Below are 7623 nucleotides of genomic sequence, written 5' to 3' on the forward strand. Positions count from 1 at the left end.
GTCTGCGAGAAACTTCCTTCTCTGCTGATAACTCATGCCCTTGACCACTACTCCTTCGGCCAAATAATTCGCAATGTCGGAGAACCATGGCAGACCCTCCTCTTTAGCACTCACGTACAAAACTGGCCCTCTCTCAAATCTCACCCTCACCATCATCAACGACTCGTGGGGGAACTTATCCCCGATGGCATCCTCTCTAATCTCCTCTCTCTTCGGATCCTCCAGACGTGATAAATGATCCGCAGCTACATTCTCCGCTCCCTTTTTATCTCTAATCTCAATATCGAACTCGGAAAGCAAGAGAATCCATCGTATCAGGCGAGGTTTGGCATCTTTCTTGGCGAACAGGTATCGCAATGCCGCATGATCAGTATAAACGATGGTTTTGGACAACACGAGATAAGAACCAAATTTATCGAACGCGAAGACCACTGCTAGAAGCTTCTTCTCAGTAGTCGTGTAATTCTCCTGAGCGTCATTGAGGGTCTTACTCGCGTAATAGATAGGATGGAAGTGCTTGTCCTTCCGCTGACCTAAAACAGCCCCGACTGCAAAATCACTAGCGTCGCACATGAGCTCGAAGGGTAAGCTCCAGTCGGGTGCTACTAAGATAGGAGCATTAACCAACTGCCCCTTGAGAAACTCAAACGCCTTCAGACAATCAGCATCGAAGTCGAGTGCGGTGTCTTTCTCAAGAAGGCGAGTCATGGGCCAGGTGATCTTAGAAAAATCTCTAATGAACCTACGATAAAAACCCGCATGCCCGAGAAAACTACGAATGGATTTCACACTAGTCGGTGGAGGAAGTCTACTGATAGTGTCAATTTTAGCTTTGTCTACTTCAATACCGTATCGCGAAATCTTGTGCCCGAGCTCAATGCCTTCAGTCACCATGAAGTGGCACTTCTCCCAGTTCAACATCAACTTCGTCTCTATGCATCGCTTTATCATCCTCTCAAGATTATAAAGACATTGATCGAATGAGTCCCCATATACCGAAAAATCGTCCATGAAAACCTCCATGGAACTCTCGATCATGTCCTGGAATATCGCTACCATGCAGCGCTGGAAAGTAGCTAGAGCATTACATAACCCGAAAGGAATACGTTTGTACGCGAAGGTACCGTATGGGCATGTAAAAGTGGTCTTTTCCTGATCCTCATGTGCGACCAGGATCTGGAAATAACCTGAAAATCCATCAAGAAAACAATAAAACTGTCGCCCCGACAGACGATCCAACATCTGATCGATGAACGGAAGAGGAAAGTGGTCTTTCCTAGTAGCGTCGTTAAGCCTCCTGTAGTCGATGCACACCCGCCAACCTGTGACTATCCTAGTCCGAATATGCTCGTTACGTTCGTTAGTGACAACTGTCATCCCTCCCTTCTTAGGGACAGCCTGAACATGACTCACCCATGAAGAATCGGAGATGGGATAGATCAGGCCTGCGTCGAGGAGTTTGATAACCTCCTTTTTAACCACCTCCGACATGTTAGGGTTGAGCCTCCTCTGAGGTTGGATTATAGGCTTGTACTCATCCTCCATGTGTATCTTGTGCGTGCAAAAGTTCGGGCTGATGCCCTGGATGTCCATGAGTTTCCATGCAATAGCATGTTTGTGTGCTTTGAGCACATCAACCAACCTCGATTTCTCATCATCCGTCAACTGAGAAGAAATGATGATGGGTAAATCGGCATCACCGTCCAAGAAAGAATACTCCAAATGAGGAGGGAGCTCTTTAAGCTCGAGCGACGGTGGTGCCTCAATAGTTGGTCTCTCCTTCGGTCCCTCAGTGCTATCGACAACCGTGAACACCTCGGGGTATTCAGGAGGTGAGTTGACAAGAATGCTTAGGTCGTGCTCCAGAGGAACATCAACCTCGTCCTCCTGATTGAGCAAATCTGCTCCAGAGATGTAATCAAGACATCGTTCAAACTGAGATATGAATGTATCAAGAAAGTAAATGGAATCGTCCTGACTACTAGAGTTCCTCATTGATTTGACGACATCGAAGGTGACGTTCTCCTCCCTTACACGAAGTGTGATTTTTCCGTCGAAGACGTCAATAAGCGCTTTAGAAGTACGCAAGAAGGGTCGTCCCAAAATGAGTGGGACCTGATCGTCAGCCTCCATGTCAAGAATAAAAAAATCCATGAGAAAAAACGAATTTATCGACTTTAACGAGTACGTTTTCCACAATTCCTCGCGGATGTTTGACCGAACGGTCGGCTAAGGATAAACTCATGCGCGTTGGGACCGGCTCGCCAAGGTCTAGCTTTTTATAGATAGAATATGGCATAAGATTAATGCTAGCACCTAAATCAGCCAACGCGTAGCTCTCAGTCGAGCTGCCAAACAAACACGGAATCATGAAGTGTCATGGGTCTGCTAATTTCTCTAGCAGCTTGTTCTGGACTACCGCAGAGCATCATTCATTAAGACATACTGTCGAAAGCCCCTCCAGCTTCTTCTTATTCGAAAGAAGGTCTTTTAAGAATTTGGCATATTTAGGCATATGCTGGAGTGCCTCGACAAACGGAAGATTGATTTTTAGCTGTTTAAACATGTCCAAGAAATGTCCATATTCCTGCGCGTACTTCTGCCGCAGAAGACGAGCTGGATACGGAACTCGAGTAAGATCGACTTCGGGACTCTTCTTATTTTCAATCTTCTTCTCGACAACTTTCTCTGCAGGAGACTCACCGTTTGACGCGGTACTTGCTGGGACTCGCCTCTCGTGCGTCCTCACAGGAGTCTCCATCTCTATCTCCTCGTCCACCGGCTACTCATCATCTGCCGGAGACTGCTCTCGATCACCTCCTCTGCCACTACGAGTGGTCACCGCCTTCAACTGTGCCTTCGGGTTAAGCTCTGTGCTGCCCTGAAACGCTCCGACCTGTTTATTAGGTAGCATCTGCTTCATCATCTAATCCACCTTTCGAGACATTTCCAAAAACGACGACTTCTGGTTCTTCAATAGGGTGTCGTGCTCAGCCAGTCTCTGCTGTGTGTTATTCTCTCTGTCAATAAGGTGGGAAAGCATGGTTGATTGCTTAGTTAGAAGCTCCTTAAGATCCGGATCCATACCGCTACTCCTTCCCGCACTTGAACTCCCTGCTGCCTCTGGGTCACTAAAATGCTCCTGCCTCTGCTGAAAACCCTGAGCATTACCTCCTGACCTCCAACCATAGTTGGAGTTATTTCTCCATCCCGAGTTACCGTAGGCATTCGCTCCCCGACTCTGATTACCCAAGTAGTCCACCTTCTCTTGTTGATCAACCGGACAATCAACTATATCGTGCCCTCCACGACAGATTTCGCATTTCTGAGCGATCTTCTTCAACTCTCGGATATCTTTTTGCATTGCCTCTAAGACAGCCGCGATGGTAGTATCATTCGAGACCTGATAAATGCCTCGAGCGGAAGAGGTGGTGGTTTTAGAAGCACCTCGGGCGGACGGCTCCTGCTGCTCGGCTAGGGCGAAACTCTCAAACAACGACTGACACTCATCTATATCCAACTTCTCTAACATGTTTCCTCCAGCTGACGTATTGAATCTCTTCTGCATCTCAAAAGTTAGCCCGTTATAGAATTTCTCGACTACAGCCCATTCGAGTAGACCATGCTGGGGGCATCTACTAAGAAGATTATGGAACTTTTCCCAAGCAAAAGGGTATGGCTCGTCAGGGTCCATGAGGAAGGAACAGATCTGATCACGGAGTCGCGAGGCTTTAGATGGCAGAAAGTACTTCTTAAGGAATTTAGCTTGAAGATTATCCCAGGTAGTGATGGACCCAGGGGGAAGGTTTTCCAGCCACGATGAAGCACGACCCTCTAGAGAAAATGGAAAAAGATGAAGGTAGATAGTAGCACGAGTGACGTTGGCAATATTGAAAGTGTCGCAAATACGAGTGAATTTGTTCAGATGGCCAGGCGCGTCCTCTTCTTCAAGTCCGTGAAATGGGGCAGAATTAGTGATGGAATTCATGACGTTGGTCGGAATCTGCCAGTTATTAGCATCAGGCATCGCCGGACGTGTGATAGCAGACCGTCTCCCCATCACTCCCTCGTTCGCTCTCGAGTGAACCGTACGCCTAGGGGGGTTAGCGTCACCCATATCTAAAGTGGAATCAGAAACGTGTACCTTGCTTTCGCGTAGAGCACGTGAAATCTCTTGAAACTCCCTATGGCGCTCACGAAAATCTCTCTCGGGTTTGTCTGAAGCAATGAATTCTAGTGGTCCTAGTGAACATGCACGTCGCATACGCTGAAAAACAAGTAAAAGAGTAAGGACCCAAGCTTATCCCTAGAGCACACAAATTACACTTAAGGCACAGATAGCAATCAAGAGCAATTAAATAATAAAATAAAAATAAAACTAATTAATTAACTAAAACTAAACTACTAAAAACAAATAAAAGCAAATAAAAACTAGTTCGCTATTACCAAGTGTCCTCGGCAACGGCGCCAAAAACTTGATGTGCGCAAAGTGGTATATAAAAATTTAACAAATAATGACCAAGCACAACGAGTAATAAAAACCTAGAATACCCTAAACCAAACCACTAGCAACAGGCAAGTGAACCTATCGGGTGTAGAATAGCTATGGGAAGACCGGGAATATCGAACCCTAGAGACACTAAATTAAATAACGAGACTAGTTCTAAAAGCTAATTTAAATTAATAATTAAGAAAATATATATTTTTGGATTTTTATTTATTTTATTTTAAAAACTAATAATTAATTAAACAAAATACTTAATTAAATTAAAGTAAACTAGAAAATTAAATTACCGAATAAAAACTTTAGTTAATTCAAATATGAGAAAGAGTTATCTAGACAAGGAATCTGAATTGTGACGACTCGGGCTTTTATCGGTTACGGGAAAATGTTATGGGAACCGGGAATCTAAAGATATGAAAATCTAGGAAACTTAATGAATCCTTAATTACTTTCAAGGTGTCACCAAAAAAAGAAATCTTAGAGATCATGTAAAAACACCGGCTTATTAGTTCATCTGTCAGTTCACCAATTATGATTAATTACCCTATAAAACAGCTAACCCGTCGGTTTTCACTATCTCAATGCACCAAAGGTACATGGGTGGTTTTGAACAGTTTAAAGGACACGGGTAAACAGTGAAATTAAGGCAAAAATAGGCAAACCTCCTGTCAGATAATTTAACCTAAAACTCTAACAACGCAGACAAACCCGACAACTTATCACCCGTCGGATATTTAAGTAGGTACGAATATAAACTTCTAATAATATGCCAAAAATCAGATTCTATGGTGAATGAGCTCAATAAACCATAAACAAGTTGCAAACACACAGTAAACAACCCTAACATGCAACCTATAATCGAAAGACATTCAATCAAGTAACATGTGAAACATTTATTCAGACACAAATCAAAAGTAAATACGCATGAGACACATCCAATAAAACTAATCAAAACTTTTAATTAATCAAAATCCCATAAACAAAACCCGAAAACCGACAAGTCCAAAACAATTAACAAAACATCATCACAAGCCTAGATAACAAAAAGTGTTTAGCCGATAACCATGTTCAAAACAAGAAAATAAATAAGTTCAACAAAGGAGTTCATACTAAAGATAAATAAAAATCAAACCAATCTTGTGGTTGTTGTCTAGCCCCCCCAACGAAATAATAATAATAATAATAATAATAATAATAATAATAATAATGTGATGCTTGTGAACATGCTGTTCTCGTGAGTCCAAAGAAAAATCTCCAAACAAGTATATAATAATAATAATGAGAATATATGGTGATTTGTGATGCTGCTGCTTGTTTGACTTCCTTCTTCTGATGACTTAACACCAACCCGAAAACAATAATATATATATGGCTGCTGTTGTCTCTCGTCCTCCTCAACCCAAACGAAAATAATAATCCTGCGATTTTCGGCTGATGTAGGGTTTTATATTAATAATAATAATAATAATAATCTGTTGCTTTCCAACAAAAACAATAGGCCCTTTTTTGGTTTTGTGTCGTGGGCTCACCCCAACAAATTAATATTAATAATAGTTCTTCCACAGACCCTCACGTCTACTGTTGTAATCATAATGAACCTCCAAGAAAATAATAATGATAATATATATGGCGGCTACTGGAGTAACTAATAATAACGATCTCTTCCATCCAAAGTAGGGTCAATAATATATATGTCTTCAAATCTTGCGACCCCACGGTAATTTTAGACTTCCCTCGTCATGCTACTGTCCACAACAAATAAAAATGGTGAATAACATATTTCACTCAAATGCACATCACACCATTTAATTGAAAGACACTTTATAATAATTATACTAACATATTCAAATATTCACCCATTGGTTTTAAGTTAGTAAAATTACTCTATTTTAGCCCATTGTCTCTCGAAACCATTAAACTCACATATGAACCAATTAATATAATATTCAATAAAAAACATGACTCAAAGTATTTGAAAGTGTAAGAAATATTAATATAATAATATATATAATTTAAACCACATCATCAACAATAACCACCACTAGTTCAACAAGCTCAACAACAACCACCGGTTGTTGTTAATCAAGTTCAACCGCCACCTATTATTCAACAACCGCAAGGGCAACCTCAAGATCAACAATTCCAACCGCAAATGCCCCAACCACAGTTTCAACAATAATATGCGCAGCCAAGGCCCGTTTATAGGCAAATGGGTCAACCAAGAGTACCAATGGGGGTACCAAGAAGGCATGCAAAAGAGATGGTAAGGGGGATTGAAGCCCATTTCCGACCCATAATTACTAATAATCCGTCTCCGGTGGTTATACCTCTCAATCATCAAGGGAGGACATTCGAAGTGAGAACAAATTCACCTCAAAGTCTTTCGAAGTATAAGAGTCTAGAAACGGAGGAACCTTACTTCCACTTGGAGGCATATGACTCCATTTGCAACACAATTGGGGGTCAAGGTTTTACATCGGATGAGGTAAAGTTGGTTTTATTTCAGTTTTCGTTGGAAGACAAGGCAAAGAGATGGTTTTACACTTTGCCTTCCGTGTCTATTTATACTTGGGCCGAAATGCAACAAAGATTTTTGGAAGAATTTTACACGGCCCAAAAGACAAACGATGCGAGAAGAAGTTTGAGAACCTTTCCACAACAAAAGGGGTAAATGTTTCATGAAGCATTCGAGAGGTTTAACATGATGATTAAGAATTGTCCCCATCATGGAATTGCTCTTTGGGAGTTATTAAATGCTTTTCATGAAGGGTTGAGTATGGAGGATGAACAGGATTTGCGGTCGATCATTAATGGTACATTTGGTACCAATTATGAACAAGATGATTGGGCGTATTTGGAACAAATGGCGGTTACATCAAAGAGAAAGGCTCAAACCGATAGAAGAGCGAGACCGGCGATTGGTAGACCTCAAGTGCAAGCCGTGGAAGAAGGAAATGCACAAACCACTAATCAAGTAATAAATGTTTGTACAAATTGTAACGATTTGGCTCATGCAACGGAGGTATGTACGGTAGGTCAAGCACCGGTGGAAGAGGTGAATGCACTTCAAAGAGGGAGGTGGTAGAAATTACAACATGAACTCCAACACCTACCACCCC

The sequence above is a fragment of the Bidens hawaiensis genome, unplaced genomic scaffold, assembly GCF_021521415.1.
Source record: "Bidens hawaiensis isolate Kalapana, Puna unplaced genomic scaffold, B.hawaiensis_p1.1 tig00008011_1, whole genome shotgun sequence".
Lineage (NCBI taxonomy): Eukaryota > Viridiplantae > Streptophyta > Magnoliopsida > Asterales > Asteraceae > Bidens > Bidens hawaiensis.